General features: G+C 45.9%; 1 protein-coding gene across 1 annotated transcript in view; it reads right to left on the reverse strand.

Moving 5' to 3' along the window:
• Positions 1–22,816, reverse strand: part of NEXMIF (neurite extension and migration factor) — a 114,007-nt gene that overhangs the window by 32,728 nt on the left and 58,463 nt on the right. The window contains 1 exon segment of the mRNA XM_015860660.3: positions 5,193–5,327. The gene's annotated coding sequence lies outside the window, so the exon portion shown is untranslated.

Consider the following 22,816-nt stretch of genomic DNA (forward strand, 5'->3'; position numbering starts at 1 on the left):
TATGGTCTGGCTAAATAAGAAGCCTCGGAAAGGCTGTCAACAAGACTAGAGGAAGGTGTGCATCTGTGCAGAAACATATGCGTGCCCCGACACCACACGCTGAGCCACGCAGAGGCTGTCATGCCCAGAGCCTCACTGCTACCTGCCCAGGTGTGGCAGCAGCAGCACGGCACAAGAACATGGATTCTGCCGCCAGCTGCTTCCACACCTCTTCCCTCACTGCCATCGTGCAGCAGAGCAGTCTGCCTCTAAGGTCCCTCTTGCCATGGTATCTAAAGAGGATGCTCCCCTTAACACCACCAATGTGGGCTTTCACAGTGTAGCTGCTGTTGCCCTGATTGCGTACCTGCTGACACGACTGCCTGAAAGCATTATGCACATCTATGAAAATCTCCCCCGATACTAAAAGGAATGGAATAATCTACTATTGCAACTCACATCCCTTAGAGAATTCTGCAGTGAAAAAAAAAAAAAAAAGAAAAGAAAAAAAAAAAGAAAAGAAAAGAAAAAAAGACTGGTTGAATTTGATTAAACCTTTGGAACCCCTCCAATATTTCCAGTTATTCCATCTGTAGAAACACTCTACTGGCACTTGGCACATTTATAGCATTAACTGCCTTCTAAATCAGCAGCAGTTCTGCCTAACAATTTGGCATTTGCACATTGCCTTGTAAATTACCCACCTTACATCTCTGGGTATGAGGATGGTCCCCTCCAAAAACCCTATTACTGCTATATAGAAATTCTTGAGGAAGAAAGTATCTTCTTATGGGCTTGTTTTCTGACCAAAAAAAATGGGTGCGGGGGGGGCCGGGAGGGGTAAAGGGGGTGGAGATGGCATTCAGTGGGCATGGTATTAACACTGTGGCTCATAGTGTTACTATGGCAGTAAAATGAAACCCAGTGCAACCAGCTGGTTGCTACACTGCTATTAGATCCTCTTTTCTGTTTTTGACCTTTCTAGAACACTCCGAAATGCATTAATCTATTCAAAATCCATTTAGGATCTAAAGCACGATGCAAGGTGAAGGTGTTTGTGAAGCAGTCTTTCTATCGGGCAGCGCTTACAAAACAATTACAATTCCACAGCCAAGGATTTACTTGCTTTTGTGTGCTGCTACAACGGAAACGGGAACCAGGTTAGGAACGACAGCAGATCCAAATCAAGCCACAAAGCAGCAGGAAACCACTCAGCAGTATCGGCGGCAATTTGTGCATTTCTTGCTTGAAAACATGAACAGGGAAGGTCGGCTTTGTTACCTCCCATGCTGCAATCACATCTCCTCTTTTGTCTATCCAAATCATCACAGGCAAAAAATCCCCCTTCCCAAACAGCTCTCAACCCCACACTCTTCTGAATACCCTTTCTCCTTATCTTTAGCCATACCAGACCTATTCTTCTTATGCCTCCCCATCAACACAGTGTAGGAGAATCTCCAAAGGAAGGGCCCAGCTCCTGCAGAACAGCCTTTCCCTGGCCCACTCCCTGAGCTCTGCTTGGCTGCCTCCTGCTTGGCCAACATGCTGCTTTGTCATGGAGGGGAGATGAACAAGGCACTGCAGTAACTCTCCCCTTGCCATTTGTTTCTGAAATATGCCTTACAGATTTTTACACGTAGTATGACCCTGTAGCTTTAGAAGCCCATGGTCACATGAAGACTTTAAGATCGTCCCTGTGCTGTGCGTGACAACTGCTTGGAATCTGATGCAGTGCTCAGACACTTCAGATCTCTGTGCTTAAGAAGTGCAGGCTACTATTGTTGGGGCTAAAAAGGAATTTCTTGCTTCCTACTTTGCAGGTTCAGCTCCAACACGCAGCGCTATACTCCTCTGATCCCATCCGCCGCAAGAAGCAGTGACTCAAACTGCCTTACTCATTGCTGCTCTTGAAATTAGCGATTTAGTTAATGCTCCCCATGCTAACATTAACAAAAAATTGCATTTTTCTGTTCTTCCGTATTCTACCCTCTTCCCTTGCTTGGCGTGTTTCCTATTGTAACTCCAGGAAGGACTGATTTCTCTTGGCTGCACTTAACTTCTCACCTAACTGCAAGCAGCCACCTGCAGCACTAAGGACCCACCACCTCCTTCACCCATTGTCAGAGATCCCCCAACCACAAATCTCACCCTGAGTTGGCCAGACCCTGTGCCCTATGCCCTGCTGGCACTGGGTGTCCCAGGGACACCAAGGGACATGCAGGTCCCTGAGCTCATCCACGCCACTTGGTGTGCCCCTTGTGCCAGCGCCCAGGAGTGCTGCCAAGGTCAGAAGGGCTCCCACAGCACCACCAGCCATGTCTCCTGGCATAGCAACAAGCAGGATCTGGACCTGGAGGCAATGAGATCACCTGAGCTCAGCACTTCCACCAAATGAGCTGCTGTCCAATAAAGGGACAACCCCACAGCCCCGCTGCACTTGATGAAAATGTCTGCTCCCTCACAAAAAAAAAAGGTAAAAAGGAAAAAAAAAAAGCTCTCCCTGCAGCCAGCAGCCAGCGATGCATACTAGATGACTGCCTTCTCAACATGAGAGCAAAAGGGCAAATGAATCACATTACACTCCATGAATAAAAGCGGTCTTAATGCAACAGCTACTTAATGACTTTGTTTTCAACGTGCCAGGCAGTGCCGCCTCATTTGCATGGGTGCTGAACACCCCCACTCCCACTGCAGGAATGGGAACCACCAGCCCCACACCTCAAGGCTCCCCCCTGAGCCCCCTTCTTTCTCAGGGGTCCCCCAGGAGAGTTTCCTGACTTAAAAGCTGGCAGTCCCGCAGACACAGCTTAGTGGGCATGGTGATGGGGTGACGGTTGAACTAGATGACCTTAGTGCCCTTTTCCAAGCTTAATGATCCTGGCTGTCTCCCTGCAGCTCAGCCAGCATGCAGGGCAAGGGCAGCAGGGACCGGCACCATGCAGTGGGTCCAAGAGCCGGGCTTTCTGCCAGCAGGAACAGTGCACCCTCCCCTGGAGGAGAGAAGAACCTGCAGAAAGCTCTGATGTCTGTTGATGAAGTATGTTGGCGGACAACCCCTCCAAAGCAATAGCAGTCCTCTGGCAAACAAAAAGAAGTCCAGTGTAAACGATGCATTGCCAAAACCTTTTCCTTTACTGTAAAGTACTGCTTAATTTCATCCCTTAGGCATCTATTATCTCACAACCCATACTATTTTTCCAGCTATTACTGCTTAATTTTCCCCATCCAAAAAGTATGTACAGACACAAGCCAATTTCCCTCACGGCACAATTGTTTATGAGAAACAAGCAGATGTTTTACCAGGGTCCTAATGACCAGGCCATGAAGTGATGCTCCCCAGCCCCTCGCTGCTACCCTGCAGGAGGGGGTACAGAATCTGAAATCTCTCAAGGTAGAGAATCTGAAACCTTCTTATGATGGGGAATCAGCAGTGCTACTGCTGGTGAGATGCACCCAAAACAGACTCACAGAAAGCCTGAGCTTTCCAAACATCAGCAAATGATGGCACATATCAGACAAATAATGGCACATAAACTCAGGAACTCGGGTCAAAAATGATGGAAACGGTCATAGAATATGCCTTAAGACAGTTGCAAACTATCGCAAAGGCAAAAAGAAAGCCAGCCAGAGTTCCTTGTGAAAGCACAGGTGTGCAGTAAGAGAGAAGGCTGGGTGTTGATTCAGGGCTGTGTTCCCACAGGTATTTTTCATTCAGAAATACTGCAGCCTGTAAGTGCAGTTTGGGTTAAACATTTTGCTTAAACATTGCTGACACTTCTCCTTTTCGCATGAGGATATTTAGAGCAGCCTTGGGATGCTCAGTGCTTGTGGGGCTCATGCTGCACTTCCCATCAGCAAAGCTCCCACATCTCAAAGGTCTCCCAGACAGCGGGCAGATGTGTGACAAAGGAAGGGCAAGGGAAAGCATTTCCTAGGGACCAGCAAGCTCTGGAACTGGTCTGGCACCCCTAGCCTGCCACCCAGCTGTGCAGATGACCACCTCCCATTGGGACCTTGCAGCAGCCCTTGGGGTTCTGCTGATGTGGTTCTGCTTTGCCTTCACTGAGTACTTCATTCGCATTTCCTACCATGGCAAAAGGCATCACTGCTGTTTTCCGCTCTGTCGCTATCCTGCCTTTAGATGCTCAATTAAAAAGGAAGCTTAAAAAGCAGCTGCAAGCATCAGCAAGCATCAGTGCTTGCAGGCACTCCTGTCTTGTCCAGGGGGTGTTACCGCAGCAAATAGAAATTGCAAGCAGAGGCCGCATGGCCATGAGTCAGGGAGGCAGAAAGGCGTGAAAGCAAAATGAATGGAAAGGCAACAAACCTGCAATATTTCAGTGCCGGCCCTGAGCTCCTGGCCAGCTTCCATCTATCAGCACCACCAGTGCCAGGGAGCTACTGGGGCTGTAGTTACTGCATGCCAGGGGCAGCATCAGGCTATGGCTGCCACGTGGCACCGCTGGGGCCACCATAAGTGACAGCAAGGGTGAGGGACACACACCTTCCTTGAGATCTCTGTGCACCTGTGGGAGCGACCAACTCCCCTCAGCATGGTGGGGTGCTCAGCAGCCAGTGGGGAAAGGGCTTTTTAAAGAGATGTAAAAAGAGGATTTGGTATTGAAACACACGCCACAGATGGTGTAGCAGACGAGGATTAATTCATGAATCATATTTCTAAAGTGATACAATCTCTCTTTTCACTTCCATGCTTTCCCTTTTTGACTCAGAAGCGGGGATCTGAGATGCCCTGCCCAGATATGAATTTTGCATGAACAAACATTGCAGGGGAAAAAAAAAAAAAACACCACAAAAAAAACAGCAATAAAACAGAAAACCCAGATGTGTAAAGCGAAGTTTTCAGATCCAAGCAAATACATATCCTCTCTGTCTAGGGAAGAAGGTGCGTGGAAACACAATATGTGCAGGGTATGCATCAAGTGTGCTACTGGCCCCACATGGAGCAAAAGGCATCAGGCACATTGCATGGTGCAGGCGCCCACCATTCCCAGCTCACTCAACTCTGCTCACTTTCTCACCTGCAAAAGGTGCCGCTAACCCTGGCTTTCATCACCAATTCAGCTTTCTCAGTCAGTTTGACAGAGCAGCTCCATATATACTTAACAGCTTTGATACGGCGCCTCACGCTTACTGGTACAGCTTTACCCTGAACACAATGCTTTAAGTTAGAATAAGGGCGAAAAATTACTTACCCTTAAATTACTTCAACCTTTCTCTGCTTTGTGTGTGATGTGGGCTTCTCTTTTGGTTACTATTTCCAGATTTGGTCTTTGGGTAGGTGAATGGAGGAGGAGAATGAAAGGAGTTGTATTTGATGACGATGGAGACTGCAAAATAAAGAGAAGCACTTTAGTGCGGAACAGGCCTCTCCGTACACACACATCAGATTAAATTAAATTAAATTAGCAACACCTACATAAATGCTTCCCGCTGTTTTTGTGCACACGTACAAACATCACAACCACCAAAAGGCAGCACTTCCCAAACCACACAGATGCTGCGCTCAGTCATGGAAAGAACCAGGACTTCTGGATTGGGACACAGAACCACGCACTAACACTGCAGGAGTACCAACATAACACCCAACAGTGCTTCCCGTAAGCAGTGCGGCTTTCAGCCCCTGCCCACCAGCCTTGGCCAAACCCTAAGTGTGCTAACAAAGGCAGGAAGCTTTTCTGTTCTGTTTAGCAGAGTGGGGAAGGGAAAGCACAAATGAATAGAGCTGCACGAGGACACGGAGGACAGCGCAGAAACAAGAAGCTGGGTCTGCTAACCCAGCACCTCCACATTGTTACGCTGCAACGCAACGCTGCTGGGAGCGCCCAGCAATGCATGTGTTATCATTTCTTTTAGTGCTACAAAACATATTTATAAATACGTGAGGAAATAATAACCTGGGGGCTGCTCAGTGCAGCCAGGAGTGCATGTAAAGGGAAACCTGCAGGCAGGAGGATGCTCAGCCAGATACCACGGATTCATACAAGGAACAACATTCAGAGGCAGACATTGGCGTGCAAGACCACGTCTGTGTACAGCGCCCTGTTTGACACCAAACCCAAGTGTAGGGAGAACGCAGAGGGTGTTTGATCTCCATACGCTCTGTTGCTTAGTGAGACAACTGCATGACCTCAGGTGGCCTTGGGCTGCCTTGGACAAAATATGATGGGTGGAGGCAAGCAGGGAGAAGAAATAGCTTCTCCTTTTTCATCATTGAAAGAGTTTCTGTATAGCCAGCCTTTTACAGGCTGTTATTTCAGATTGATCTTTAGGGTTTGTGATGGGGAAACGGAAGATGGAGGAGGATTTCAGCAGGCTGGAGCAGACTCAAAGCCATAGGCACACTGCAAATGTTCCCTGACAAACTTCAGCTGCTGGCTCAGGCAGGTAGGAGCACAGCAGCATGCACCATCACCACTGTCACTGCAGGTCTGTGCTGCCCATAATGAGCAACAGCACAGAGATCTGGATTTGGGTATAAATAATAGAGCAACATAAGGGAACCCGAAGAGGCAGATCTGCTCTTTCCTGCATCATCTCTTTCAGATTTTTAAGCCCATTCCATCTCTTCCCATTTTGCAGCTTCATTTTGGCTCCTTGCTGCGCCAAACTGTTCCACGTTCACAAAGCAATGAAACCGAATAAATAATCACAAACTCACATGCAAGAACTCTGAGAGCTGTGAGGGAAAGAAGAGAGGGTATCAGCAGATAGAGACAACTTGGAGGCAACCTGAGGTTTGGTATTCTGTGTCAGCCTGACACACAGGGGAAATAACCCTTTAATCCAGTGCAGTGTATTTCATTTACTGTAGTGTTATCCAGTTCGAAGATGTTATGAAAGGAATCCCCAGAGAGACTTAAGACTTCAAAACCAGCCTGAGTTTGAACTTAATTCCACCGTTGCAAAGGCTGCAGCCGGGGAAGATGACCTTTTCTGTACCTTGCATGCCAGGAGCCATTCTGCCTCATAATGTCACGCCAAATTAGAATATTCTCTTTTTGTTTTATGCGGGATTTTGTTTTGTCTTTTCTTTTTAATTAAAAGCATCTGTCACTATTAATGAAACAGCAAAAAAAAAAAAAAAAAAAAGAGAGAGAGAGAGAGAGCGAATCAATAACCCAAGCAGACAGCAGGTGGTGGGGCCGGGAGGTGGCGGGGCCAGGAGGTGGGGTGGTGCTGGGGGGCCCTCCTGCCTGGGAAAGGACAAAGACACACTGAAGCATGGGTCTCCATGCTGCTGAGCTCTTATTGGCCTCACCTGCAGAGAAAGATGAGATGCATTTTCAAGATGACTGTAACTCTAAGACAGTGGAACAGAATGTGAGGATGGGTTGTGGCCTGGGCTTCCCTGCAGACCTTCGGTGTCGGGGCCCTGCAGCAGTGCTGAGCCTTCCCCATGCACCAGGAACATGCCCAGAATTGTTCTCTTGCATGCACCACAACCATGGGCCTTCCTACTGAGAGGTGAAAGGCCAGCGTGCACTCACTGCGGCTTAGCATTCAGATTTAGTGTGTAATTAAATGTAAATGTGTGTTTTTCAAAATCTGCTCTCACGCTGAACAGTAAATTAATTACAAAAAGTCTTCATAATGTGAAATTATTTAGCCCGCTATATGCAGTACAAATAGCTTTATTATATCATTAATAATTAGAAGTGTTCAGTCAGCACAGTTGAAAAAAAATGTAAACGAAATATGTCAAGGATATGTTCCTTTCTATTCTTCCTGGTTTCTAATGCCTTATTTCATGGTAGATAAGTGAAAAATCTCTTTACCTGACTTAGTGAGAAGCTCATTTACTCATGCAAATTTAAAACCGAGTGTCATAATACAATGAAATTATAAAAACATATCAAGCAGAAGTTAGCGAGTCACTAAATTTAGCTCCTAGTGGAGCTCAGCTTGCCTTGCACTGCAGGTTAGGGACCAGCTACCACACACCGCGTACTTACATGCATTGCACCAGAGCCCTGTGTAAGCGCATGGGTGGCACTGGGCAGGTGTGCCACCTTCCCCTGACGTATGGCACACCATGCTTCACCCCAGGACTGCAATACACTGAGCAAAATGCATTATGAAGCACCTCAGCACTGCCCATGAGCAGACTGCAGCCTAGGCAGGACGGCCAGCTGTGCTGTGTTACCTGCAGGCAGAGCAGGGACACCGCAGCCCCAGGCCAGGAGCCATCTCTGGGACCCAGAGGAGCCCGGTAGGGGGCTGAAGGCTGGGACCCCACCACTGCTCCCACAACATGATGGGAAGTGGAGATCCCCACACTCCTGAGCCAGCAGAGAGACATGGAAATAAGATGCTGTAATAATAAGCAGGACGAGAGCGAATGGAAAAACATCAAGTTCCATTAAGTGCTGTGTTAAAGGTTTGCAACGGTCTCCAGACAAGCCTGCTGATATTCCCGAACCTTTATCGATCCACAGGTCAAACCAGAAACAAAACTATCTATTTTAGAAAACAGCACTTGGAGCTTTTCCTGCAACCTCTCAACGAAAGCATCCTTTCCTTCCTTGCTCTGCCACAGTGGTCCTTCCCTGCACCACGCTGTCACCGCCCCGTCCTCCTCCCACAAAGCACAGCCCCATAGGAGGAGGCAGGGAGACGTCCTGCACAAGAGCTGCAATTGAGGCGGTGTATTCTGCGCCCACGCGGGGCGCGTGACACGGTGCTCGCTGCATTTTGCTCTCTTAGATTGCCACAGTTGTCAATTTTATTTTTATCCTGAGTTAGATATGAATCAGGAATTGCAAAAGACAAAACAACACACTGCAATCATCCAGCGTGCCAATTAAGCTCAAAGATACCCGGGAAATCAAAATTAAATGCCATATCTATGAAAAGAAACAGACAGCTTCCTCAGAAACAAAAAAAAAAGCCCATATTACAGGAACACATTTGTGGCAGGCCAAAAATGGATCCGAAGCAGTTCTGCAACTTAGTGTCATCCCTCACATCTGCATACTGTAGATCTTCATCAAGTTGTGTATGTTTTTGCACATTTATCATCAAGATTTATTGAAGTTGATTCCATAAATTTCATTTAGTTGTTCAGTGCTGCTATTTGTTTCCAAGGCAACAAACGCACTTTGCCAAAGCCTCGCAGTACATCACGGCTGTTCGGGATTTGGGGGTCCCTGCCCCTCTAGGCACCCACCGTCATCAGGGATGGGTTCGGATCCACATGCTACTCCCAAGCAAACGCAGCACCCAAAAGCTATGGGCTCTACCAGCCAGGAGGCAGTTTGCTTGACACATGCAGGGCCCCCTAAGGAGGAAGGCAGTGGGCTCAGTGCTGTTCCCACTGTGCTGGGGAATGTGAAACAACATCGTGCTGTCCTCTGCAGCTGCACAATGACAAGGAACAGGCTTACTGCTGGCCTGAGATGCAACGAGCAACCTATTTCCACTGTATGAACCCACTGCTCTTATTATTATTATTCTTGGGCATACAAGTGTTATGCTCTGCGCATGGCATCCCTTGCACTACCAGGGTGTCACCACAACTACAACAAGCCACCAGATCTGGGGGCCCAGGCTGGTAGCCTCACTGCTGTGCTCATGGCCACAGATTCTGCTGTTTGCAAAGGAGCATAGGAAGCAGCCTGTCCTAGCATTAGTTTACATGAGCACCAGTGAAAGGCAGTGCCGATGCCACAGCGCATTGGAGGTGCTTAGCTCTGCACTTGTCAACCAGGGTATACTGCATGTAATGTAAGAATCCTCTATCCAGCAGCAGTAAGAAGGTATAACCAGCCATAGGTAACACCTGTGTGTTATAAAGGCTGGTGTTTATACCAGGCTTTGTAAGCACTGCTGTTCTTCTCACAGATCACCCAGCAAGGCCACAGGGACCAGAGTGGGATTTACCGGGCAGCAGCACACAGTGCCAGGGAGCAGCATGTTCTCCCCAGCAGGAGCCAGGGAGCCATGCTTGCTGCGTGCTGCTCACTCCCTCCTCACAATAAACACTGTCTGTACTCTGATGCGCTGCTTGCAAGCTGCCAGCCAGGCAAAATCATGCAAGTGACACAGCACAGGGGTATCTCACGGCCCCTCGCACCTTCCTGCTCATGGGTTCCATTCCTATGAACCATCAGAGGACAAAAATGCTCAGAAAAAGGAATTCCCTCTAAGGCTATTTACTGGGGTGGTTGTGGCAAGGGCTAATTCAGGAGCTAATGCAGGGCTTTGGTGAGATGAAAGGAAAAGCCTTAATTAAAATCAGTTTTAAAATGCATCAAGATTTTTTTTTTCATCTTGTTCAGATTAGCAGCCATCCTAAGAGTATGCTGTGAATTGAAATGCATCGCTTCTCCTCAGACATCATGACACGCAAACCCAGGACAACCTAATAAAATACATGTGGGAGTAGAGCACACCTCACAGTAACCACAATGATTCAGGCTTCCTCTAAAACACAAGTAGTGCCTCTATTTTGTCCGAACTTCATCTCCTCTAACCCAGCTCTGAATAAACCCTCCTGGAAGTGAGCCATCACTATTGCAGGGCACAGGCAGCACAAGAAAGCCAACAGTGAGGTCTGACATTGCACCAACATTCTGCAGGGCAGAAGACATTGAAAGGAGCAAGTTTACTGAAAGGCCCCTGGCTGGGCTTTGGGCCCTTGTCCCATCTCAGTGCAGGAGGGCTGGGAAAAGTTGTGTTTCCACAGTGGGCTGATTTTTAAAGAAAATGAATTCCTAAATAAAAATCACTGAAGCTCTCAGCGCGTTTGTAGCACACACATGAATCTCAATGGAGATGAAATAATGAGAGATCAACAGTGCATGATAAATGCAATTTATCATCCGGTCCCACAAACCATAGCTCAGCTCTCCCAAACCCCTTGTGCCCACCGCCACCTTCTGCAGCAAGGTTTTGAGACAACAGCCTAGGAGCTGTAGCCATGGCCTCGCACCAGCGCATCCTGCAGTGAACAGCAAGTACAGAAAGTAGGAGTCTCCTTACCATAATCCCAACTACAAAAGTCACATTGCTCTTGCCAAAACCCTTCCTGCTTGGTTTGTCCAGCAGCTCCTGTCCTTGCTGTCTGCATATACTGTACCATCAGTATGGTATTGAGCTTTCTTTAAGAAAAAGAAGAACCAAATCAATTTCTTGAGAGGATAAACTTGCAGCTAAAGGGAAAAACTACAATTACACTTTCCAGCCATGAAAAGTAAATCAGATGGTACTGAAATCCCAGCAGAAAACACAGATTAATTAAAGTCTGCACTTTCTAAATCTGCTATTCAACTAAACACAGCTGTTAAAAAAATGATGCCTTTGCTGTAATTTTTACATACATTCAAACCTCTGAAATCCAGTGAAAAACACTATTAAGTACATTTGGTTAGCTGCTGAAGTTGTATGGGCAAAGAAACTGCACATGCATGTGGCAAGGACCCACTGATGGATTGGTCTGCTCCATGCCAGACTTCTTTTGCACATGCCCCATATAAGGAACAGGAATCAGACATGGATACAATGACTGACCCTAATGGGCTCCTAATGGCCAGTTCAGATCCTATTTCCCATTGCAGATTTCCAGCAGTGGGGTAGGCTGAAGGACGGTGACCACCTGAAACACTGTGGCTGCTGCAGCAGGTAGGGAGCTGCTGTGACACCCCATGCAGCTCTGAGCACTTTGGCCATGTGCCTGCTGCAGCCTGTGGTGCAGGCAGGGCACAGCTGACAACGGCACACCATCATGTGAGAAGAAACACAACAAGCCTGAAACAAAGGCTTCCCTTCTCTGTTTTCCGCCTCTCCAAGTCAACATCAATGATCAAAGTGGAGAGCTCCTTGCTCTGTCACAGAGAGAAGTGAAATTGCCCTGATTTGAATGCAACCTAAAATGCACTCTGCAATTCAACTCAATCATTATGAACTTACTTCACAGCCCCAGCACAGCTGTTCCTCCCCTCTGGAAGAGAAAATAATACTTGAACCTTGCTTCCTTTTAAAGAGGGAGAAGGCCTGGGAGAGCCCTCATTTCCTCTCCATGTTTCTGAAATCATTGTTGCTTAAAATACCATTAGCGTGCTCTAATACAGTAAAATATCAATATTGGCAATAACTCCTCACCTATATCAGACCATAAAGCCTCTCCTCATTTGGACTCGTGGTGGCTGCAGTGAATGGCATCTGATGGCGAGTGCTGGGTACAGCTGAATGTAGCACTATGCTGCATGGGGCACCACCAGCACAGGGATCCACACAAGGACATCCTGTTGGAAGCAGAGGACGCGGACCCATCACCTTCCCACTGAGAAGGGCTGCCAGGCTTGTGCCAGCTGCCATGAGATGACACCAAGCACCTCACCTGCTGCTATTGCTGCTCCACCTCATCTACCTACCGCCTGCCTGCCTACCACAAGTTCCCGAAACATGAGAAGCTACAAGAAAAAACAATTAAACCCAGGCACGCACCAGTAAAAAAAGAACTATTATTTTTGCCAGGAATGAGCAAGATGCACTGGTAGCAAAGGACTTCCTATAATCTTCTATTACAGGGTGAAGGTTTTAATAAAAAGAAATAAAAAGAGCTCACATTTTGATCTTTTCCCTGAGCTAGACATGGTTTAATTAGTTTGATCTCATTATGTAAACTGGAGAGGAAGAAAGAACGCCATTAAAGCAATATCCCACTGGTGAATGAGACAACCTTGACATCAACTAAGATGTGTTCCTGGAGAAGCTTCCCTTGCCTATGACACAGGTTCCACACCACTCCCAGTCCCAAGACCTCCCTGAGCCCACTCACACCCCGCTCCCTCCCAGCTGGCACTCCAACCAGCAGCATTCCCAGTGAGCATTCACTGACTCGGTTGTATTCAGCCCCAGATCATTCAGCATATTACTCAGAAAAGATCAACTGGAACTAAATACTGCCATAATATACCCCATCTGTTAAAGTAGATACTGCTGTAATAACACATTTAGAATTCAATAAGAAAAGAGAGAATTACAAACAAGGTGTCCATAATGAGCCTCAATATAATTATTAAACCAGATAAAGTAGGCCTGGTTTTCAATACAAGAAAGTTATTTGTACCTTAATGATAATGAAATGTAAAAAGCATCTGTAATTTCCGCTGAAATGTATTGCAGAAAGTCAACTTAGTGCACGTCACTTTGTTAAGACTATTCTTATTATTGTGCTTGCAATGACAGCAAAATGCTTCTTAGTTCCAACTCCTGGGATGTATAAAAATATGATTAGAGTGCTATAACAATACAACAATGGATTAATTTGCCCAACCATTGCATTTCGGATCTGACAGAATTTTATGATTTATTTTACCAACTGAAAGGTGGTTATTTTGGGATCCTGGCTCATAACAAAGTGGTGCAGTGCAGCATTCTGAAATCATCTTTCTGCTCTGGCACCGCTATAAGGTGACAGCGATGCCGGGCACCCAGTGCTCTATGCCAGTGCCGTGGCATGACACAGCTGGGACACGGCCTGGGCTACTTGCTGCCCACTCACAGGGCACATGTGGCAGCTGTTCTTTGCCTGGTGAAGATTTGGGGCACGCTGAACGATATTACCTAGGTGAGGAAAGGAAAGTATAAAGAACTAATCAGTGTCAGACAGTGCCACTAACAATGTAGACCAAAAGGTGTTGAGAAATCTGGCATGAAGGGCGAGCAATATAAAGGAAAATAATTAATAACTCATCTGCTGAATGTCAATGGGATCCAGCCTCTACAACTGCAAGATTAGCACAGAATAATCAGAGATTATTAGCAAATTCATGTGCTCACTCTTCAGTTAAATTGATGCAGTTTAAAAGTGGGTACAAGTTGCCATTTTGGCCTAAAATGGGGACCAGAACGGGGTTTTCTAACACACACAAAAAAAGCCCCTAGGACCTCAATCACAGCGCTATTGAAAAGGAAGCGAGTGTGTGTTGCGCACAGAAATCCCTACGATGCTGGCACCGCCCACAGCAGTGCGTGCTGCAGGCAGGATGGCAAGGCTTGCTCTCCTGCATTTCCTTCACTACTTCCTTCCAGGTGCCCCTGCCCTGCCCCAGGCACCTCTCCCATTCATTCTGAATAGAAGAGCTCCCTAATTTGCAACTCCAGCAGACGTGCCATGCTCTCACCTCTTTGGCAGCCCTTCCCACTGCACTAGCATTGCGCTGCAGTTGTGCAAGCATGGTAAGCCCGCGTTAAATCTGTGCTGCCAGGCATAGAGGAACAAATACTTCCTTCACCACATAAGAACAGCTGGCAGGTCCAGATCTAATGCTGTGCTATAGGAAAAGTGTTCCAGCAGGGCTTTAGAGACCAGCCATGCTTTTTGGGAACACCACCCAGAACCACATGTCCAAAGCCGACCCCACATGTGCTGCACGTCCCCATCCGATGGCACTGCTGGGGCTAAGAAGGGGCAACCGGAGCAAAACATCCCTATTAATCACAGTGAGGAGGTACAGAAAGGCAAGAGCAAAAGGATCCTTCCCCGGCCCATGCCTGCTGCCTCCAGCCAATGCACCACGCTGCAGCCGGGGGGCACACCACGCTGACACTGCAAGGACTGAAAGCAATAGATGCCTTCTACAGACTTACGCCATCACATGCAAATAAAGCTACTACTTCATTTCAGGATCATTGTTTCACTAATATCCTCAGCTTTTAAGCAATGAGACTTATTATGAAGCAAATTGCCCAAATCTTGCGACAGACATTCTTTTTCCTAAAGGAGATTTTTAAGGAGTAAGAAGATTATTCTCTCCTGATATTCCCACACAATTCTATTTACTTTGCAATTAACTTTTATGCTTATTATTAGGTTTTAGAAAAGTGAACTTGGCCAAGTATAAGCACCAGATGCCCTTCTCACTTGAAAGCTGAAATAAACTGTCCAGAATATTCCAGGTAGAGGGGAAAAACAATGGGGCCAGGCTCAGCAGCCGTCAAGATGTGGTTGTTGCAAATTAATGAAGTTTTCTAAGTATATAAAGCTGCAATTTGTACAGAAATACCCAACAACAAACAAAGAAAAAACTGCAGAATGATCAAGTTCCAGATCTTGTTTCCTACAGAGTTTTGGGCAGGGTAGCTGTTACAGGCTTCCAAGCAAGATGTGCAATCTGCATCTCAAAATGGGCACCAGACAAGAAGGGTGGGTCTAAAATCATCTTGAGGGATACTCTGCAGCTTAGATCCATTTCTGATATCTCAGAGGAGTTTTGGCCATCCCCACCCTGCAGATATACAAGTTAGATAGACGGATGCCATGCATTTCAGAAAGGAAGAAGAGAATGGAGATGTGCGTGCATGCATCTGCATACAACATCTTCTTAAAACTCTTCCTACCGCACTTCCCACATGAAATCATATGAGCTTCCATTCATTACTAGCAGAGCTCTTGCTGGATTTGGATGATTGCCCAATTGCTACTGGTGCCAGAAACCCAAAACATCAGAGGGGTGATTCATCTCGTGCTGTGACAGCTCTGGAACTGGGGTAAGGGGAGGGGAAAAACAACACACAAAACCCCCAGATACAGTGATTGAGCCCTCTATGTGCTTCCCAGCCACCTCAGCAATGAGGAAGCCAAGAAGAAGGCAGCACGCAGCCCCCAGTGCACCCCTGAACTGCCTACCTTACCAGAGGGAGCTCCTCGCAGCAGCAGTAAATACAGCTTCACCTGTGTTTTCTTTGTGTGCCCACAGCAGCTAATCATCGTAACAGAGCAAACCCGGAATGTCTGTGCTGGCCCAAGGTCTTCCACATAGATGCCGTTTAAGTCTTGTTTATACGGTGCTCACTCATCCAAAGAGTTAGCAACAAGAGAACAAGAGGGGCTTTGTACCTCCATGCTCTGCTATGTTAAAAATTGATTTAGCATAATGGTTTCAAAGAGATTAAAATCCAATTTTGTAAATCAAAGCAAGAACTGTACTGAGTCACTTCTACAGAGGCAGAGAAGAACCTGCTGAATTCTAAAAATGACAGTCGCAGCCCTGATCCTCTATTAACGCGGGGAAAGTAATTAACCAATCTAAGCCGCAGTTTAATAAGCTGTATTTTACTGTATGCATCTGCTCTTTATCCTCACACCAATAACAAGATGTGATTTTTATCTGAGGTATAGAAGACAGTCTGGAGAAGGAGAAAAGCAGCGCCTGGGTTAGCCATGGCTGCATTGGTAGTGTCATTCTGAGGCCAACAAGAGCTGCTTGCTCCTCAGAACATGTGCTAGCATTTGGAATGAAGGTTTGAATTGAATTATTCTGGTTCTGTAAATTGCTTTAGCATCAAATTTCATTAAAAAAAAAAACCAAAAACCAACAACAGTAGCAACAAACAAATGGGTAAAGCAGGACAAAATGAGATAAAATAAATGGGCTGTGCAGATGTCCTAAGAAGAACTCCAACATAGGAACTACCTCCTTCAAGGAAAATGCATTTCCTTTAATACACTGGATGCGCAGATCTAGCTGTGGAGAAAAATCCACACATTCAGAATCATTTATAACACGTATCTTTGATGGTTATGGCATCTTTTGAAGAGAAATGCAGAAATACTTAACAGGGCCTGATGTGCACCACGCAGCACGGAGATGCTGTGTGATGCAGACAGCCCAGGACTCATTAGATCCTTTAAACAATTTTTGCAGCATTTCTCACGAGCAGTTCAGACATCGCATCAGTAATTCGCATATGAAAACGCAATTTGAGCTTTAAAGAACATCCGAAGCTTTATAGAGAAATGTAAGAAATCGCAGACATTCAAGCTCATGTATTTAAAACAGACAAGGCGGAGTTTGTGGTTTTATCATTTTGTTCTCTTTTAGAGGGACAATAATGGCATTTTCCTGCATTGCTTTTAATGCAGGAGTTAGCCTTATTTACTGTGTATTTCTTACCTAAATCAAGAACCCTGTGCTACTGTGTGGAAACGTTTTGCATCTATCAGCATTCATTCTCCAGTTCTACAAAATCCCAGTGGAAAGACAAGAACTTTTCTCAGGGACAAATGTACGGATGCCTGGGAGGCATAGAAATGGGCAAGAGGGAGAAATACATCTCCTACAGACATTACCCTACTGGATTTTGAACTGGGAGCGCTGAAGAGCAAGTTTTTGAAGTTTCCCAAGAGAACAGAGAGCTGAAGGAAATTTCGATAGCAAGCAAGGCATTAAGCCCTTGTGGCAGCCAGCCAGCACAGCAAGGGCCCCGGCCAAGGGGATCTGCTAACGTGAGGATAACTGGCAGTAACCAGGAAGAATAGTCAACTCCAGCATCTAACAGACATGCACAGTCACATCGTGCTGCCAGCAAAAGGACTCTGCCCTTCTCCTCCTACAAGACTGTGAGAAACACCTTGGGAACACTGCCTCAACGTGCATCAGTCCTGCACTCTTGTTCTTGTCTTCTTCGTCAAGAGCCTTCAACACACAGAAGCAGCTCTGGTATTAGTTTGAGGACAAAATGCTCTTGCTGTGTGAATGGCTTGCTGGAGGGGTCCCCCTTGGAGAGCTGCTGGCTTCCATGTGCTAGGGATGTCCCAGGCTATGACCCACCACCATCAGCACAGGAATGTATGGTACCAAGAGGGGACCCGAAAGAGAGCCAGTATGCAAATTGTAAAAAATGAATATTTAAATAAAGCATCAATTAAGAACAGATTAACTCTGTCAATCACTGTTCACCAGGATGAGGGCATGCTGCAAAGTGTGATTCCCAAAGGCAAGCAGCCTGGTGCCCCACAGGTCAGGTGCTCACTTTCACCACTGCTTCCATTTCGTTGTCAGAGTCAAGCAAAGATGGTTTTCCCCTAACCTCTCACTTGCTCACTCCAAGCACTCGTGTTCCTCCTGCTCCCAAACTGCAGCAGCTGTTCATGCTGCTCCCCAGGCAGGACAATCTGCCCATTTCCCTTTGCCTTTAATGAGAAAAAAAAAAAGAAAGTGAGGATGCAAGCGGGGAAAAAAAAAAAAACCAAAGGCAGTCAGGAATTGGCACCTCCATCAAATGCACTGTCATGAGTAACATAAAACCAAACAAATACAAAGACTCTCAGCTGTGTCAACATGTTTTGGAGGGCTGCTCAGGGGCACACTGCAAGCAGGGGCTGCCCAGCCCAGGGCTGCCTCCTCCCACAGACAACAGCATGCAGCCCCCAGCCCCGCCTCGGAAATTCGGAGAGCCCAGATCTGATTCTCATCTACTTTGTTAAATTTCTGCTAATCGCTTTTAACGCACTTCCTCCGCCAGAGTCTTTATAGCTTAATTCCTCATGGGCATTCTTTCTGGAGTTTTACTAAGTACAGAAGGAAAATGAAATCTAACCAACGTGCCGGTGATGTAATTGCTAATGGCCTCTGTATCAAATGCACGCAGGGTTGTGTTGGTTTGGTTTTTTTTTTCCTTAGCCACCAACTGCCTTCATCACATTTTGTAAGATCATGAAAACGAAGCCAAGGAAGCTGCAGTCCTATAAATACTATGGAGCAGCGAGGCTCAATATGATGTAATGCAGTCCAGTATCATATAATTAGCACACTGGAAAGTACAGTGAAAAGACATTGGACTGAAATACTGAAGCTCAGGCTTTAATAAAACACACATCTTCCCATCTAAAACTAAGATATATTGTCACCGCAAGCTACGGAACTTCAGATAATCTCCAGTCTTCAGCAAGCCACAGCTAAGAAGAGTTAATGCATTTATACATCTCAGACAACAAGGGTGTAAGATCTATAACCCTAAAACAATATTATGCATAGAACACACCTTTTCATCATTACACATTAATAGATTTGGGAGGGAAAGTTGGAGGGGTGGTGTTACGTGTCAAAATTAATTATAATTCCAATAAGCTGAAATTCAACAGGGAAGATCGGGTTGTCTGAATTATGGTGTCATCAGCAATGAAAAAAACATCAACTGGAAGACGCTGCAGCCTTTTGCTGCAAATCAAATTAAAAACATCCCAGACCAACCCACTGCAGAGAGTTTCAAGTGACCAAGGGTGGTTCCAAGACAGCCTGAAGGTGTCTAGAATGCAATCCGGTGCTGCAACTGCTAGAAACTTCACTTAGGTCTTGCTTTCTGACATGAGCTTACTAAAATCTGGGACCAGTGGCCGCAAACTATGTCAAGTCAAGAATACTAGGTTGTTTGCTTCCCTTGTAAGTTAAGCCATAAAGGAAACACAAGCTCTATTTCCATAGGATGTCCTCAGTACCTCTCCAAACCTGGCATCCCCAGACCAACCCACAAAGCTAGAAAAAGGAACTCCACCAATTCCACCTGTGCTGACAAGGCACGACATGGTAAACAAGGAAGAATACCACGATTTATGCAAAGCTATTGCAATAAAATCAGAAGAAAACAACAACAACCCCCACTGTGTACCTTCCCCAAACCCAAAACGTTCAGTACGTGTATGTGAGAGCTGGGGTACCGGCAACAGTACCAGGAGAGGAGATGAGAACAAACAAGTACTGCCTGGACATTTAATTCTCAGAGTCAATTAAATGCTAAAAATAAAATTCCGCATGAGTTAATGCTAGACAAAAGGATTAAGGAATGAAGGACTTATTTATAAACATACAAACAAAAACCTGGTTAAGAAGGAGTAGGAGAATTAATGAAAGAAAAAAATAATAAGAATAATAATTCCAGTGTGGCTAAGAAAGGGAATTCCTCTATTAAATTTGTCTTCAAAAGTAAATTAAGAAAAGATGCCTGCACTATCAGAGCGCGATGGTGAGCTTGTAAAAATAGCCACCACTGAAGGGGAGAAAAAGGGAGTGTGTGGAAAATGCAGACATCTGCCAAACCACTCAATCTGTGCAATTAACCAAAGGAATCAAGTGTTGTTAGTTGTGAAGAATTACTTTTTAAAGGGAAATTTAGCAAATTCCTTCAAAACATAAACGTAATGCCTAAGTCTGAAAATCACTTCAACGGATCGATGCAATTAGCTTTCATTCCTAGTAAGAGAAAGGAAAAAATATTAGGAAAAAGCCACTCTGTTGTGGGTAGCAGCTCAGCAAGCTACAAGAAGTGCAAATTTGCTGAGAACACCTCGTTATGCACATTTGGTTTGTTAGAGCAAATAATTTATTTAATGAAAAGAAGAAAGGAAATGCCACATGGATTACGGCAGCGTTTCTGAGACTCGGTCCTGAAATTAAAAGGAAGAAACACGCAAGATGTGAGCATCCTCAATTCTCCCTGTTTTAGGAGGAACTGGGATTTGGTGCTTGTAAGAACTGAAGCCAATTGACAGTGATTTTTGGTCCAAAGGGCAGAGTTCGTGGAGAACCATGGCCCAGGGACACTTTTCCACTGGCACAACATAGCATTGCTTTGATCGACTGGGACGTCTTTGATAAGGAAGGTGACCACCTTCTCTCAGGACCGCCCTTATCAACATCACTCCTTGCCCTATCCAGGAGCTTCCAAGCCTGCCAGATTTGAAAGAAGATGGAAAAAAATAATACAATGATATTTCTTTTTGTAAGAATAAACCTAATATTGAAGGGGATATCGCCCAAAGTCCAGGCACACTGAGATGGAGATGCTGGGAATGCAGCGATGCAGGCAGGGAGGTGCAGAGGCAGAGGGCAGGAGGCTTGAGATGAAATGGCAGAAAGACGAGGCAGCTAAAAAGACAGCTTGGTTTCAGAGGCAGAAAACACAGAAGCAGGGATGCTGCAGTCTCCTCTCTCTACAGATGTAATTAATCCATAAATGGAATAATGTATTCACTTCTGGACACCTCATTACCAGAAAGTCATTGACAAATTGAATAGCGTACAAAGAAAACAAACCAAAAAAAGAAAGTCTAAGGGTTTGAAGGGAAAAATTTCTAAGGAAAGATGAAAAGATCTGAATATGTCCGGCTGTAAGCAAGAACCCAGCATAGCGTGATAAGATACATATCTGTGTGCTTCAAGAGTGTAAACATCAAGGAGAAGAAACCAGCATGGGGGGCTGTTAGGAGGAAAAACGGAATGAAATTACTAAGAAAGAAATCTTCAGACAGAGAACTCCTTGCTCTGTTAGGATGCACAGTTAGCCCTCAGGGGATGCAGAACACGTGCCAGTGCAAGAGAACCAGGCTGGGGCAGACAACATCTGAACAAAGGTACAGTGCAGAGAGCTGTGCACCGGCCAGGGCTGTGCACCGGCCAGGACTGCGCTGGGAACTTCTATTTCTGGTTTCTGACATCAGCTTCTTTTACAGTGATACAGTGATGCAAAATCTATTAATGGATTTTCACTTAAGTACCTTAATGTGAAAGAAGGGTCAGGACTGCCAATTGAAATAAAAGGCAAGGCACATAGGCATGGCTCCCCAGAACTGACCCAAACTAAAGGATTTACTTCTGTCCTCACTCACGCTCCCAAAGCTCCAACTCACTGCTCATGTCAAACACACTGCAAAGGCAAGCAAAGGGAAAAACGTTAGCCACGTTCAGGGTGAGGTAATGAAAGCTGATGCATCACAGCCGTTTGTTAGCACATCCAACAGATGCCGCTTTAAGTAACCCAGACTGCTCCTGACCATGCCACAAACCCCACTCAGAAAACAAACCTGCCTATCAGTCCCATTTGCCATGGAGGTCCTGCTGGCTCACACTGAGCCCTTAAGTCTGGAAGCATTTGATCCCAGCACATGGCTCCTCTTCTGCTTACTGAGCATACCAAGTAACTTCAGCCAGCATTATACTGAAAGAAGATAATTTAAATTAGATTAAGCCAGACATAAGCCTACAGCATTGTCTAATGACTGCTGTCAATAAACCAGCCCCGTGCCTACCTTCTGCAGCACAAACACAGCCCACAATAAGGACAGCAACTTGTTAAGCAACTCCACTCCAAAAAAGCTACTAGGAGGGATGGTAAACTTTCGTGATGTGAAAATACCAATGTTTGCTACTTGCAAAGACCAGATTTACAGCGAGCCTCAGCCAAGCAGTTTGTTTCACACCTTCAAATTTAAGGGGAACAGTGTTCTCCACTGGAAAAGGCGGCCCAGAAGTTGCAATAAAGCAGACACAGAAACGTCAATCAGTGCCGATGTGGAGCTGTGAAAGCTTCCTGAAGGAAAGCACAGCAATCCTGCTAAGCTGCCACCCAATGTAAGGACAGCGAGTGAGAAACAAGTGCCGCATTCAAGAGGAGAAGGCAGGGGGCCAGAGGAGGGGCACCTTAATCCACCTGTCCTCAGGGTCACATTAAAGGCAAGGAGAGCAGAACTGTGCTGCCATGCAGGGAAGGTGATGCTGCACGAGGTGACCGCAGTGGGTTGCCCCTGGCAGCCCCCCATGACAAGGCTCCCCTGGTTGCTAACAAGCCTCCTTCTGCTTTTGTTTCAGTTGTTAAAAATTCTGTGCAGCGCAACCAAGTTTCTCCATATGAATTGTAGGCTCTAGAAAACAAGATGTTGCAATGACTTGGACGACACAAAGAACATCTTGCTGTGTCCTTAGGGAAAGGAAAAGAGGAGAAAGGAAAGAAAACACACAGGAAAACGTACCAGTTCCTGTATAAACCTACTCGACACTGCAGGCAAATTCATTTTTTCTACAACCCCGCGTGCAGCGCAGCAGAAGGAAAGCGGTGGCAGTGAGGGCTGCTCTCCTCCTCTAGGAGGAGCCAACATGAAAATTGGATAATTTTTCATTATTTCATCTAAATAGGAAAAAAAGGCACACCATAAAATGGCACGGGACCAGGAAGGGAGAAGCAGCCTAAGAAAACAAAGAATAATAAAAAAAAAAAAATACGAAAGAAGTGGGAATTTTCATTCAATCCAAAATTGTTT

Source organism: Coturnix japonica, chromosome 4 (assembly GCF_054131305.1).
Source record: "Coturnix japonica strain WE chromosome 4, WE-NBRP24, whole genome shotgun sequence".
NCBI lineage: Eukaryota > Metazoa > Chordata > Aves > Galliformes > Phasianidae > Coturnix > Coturnix japonica.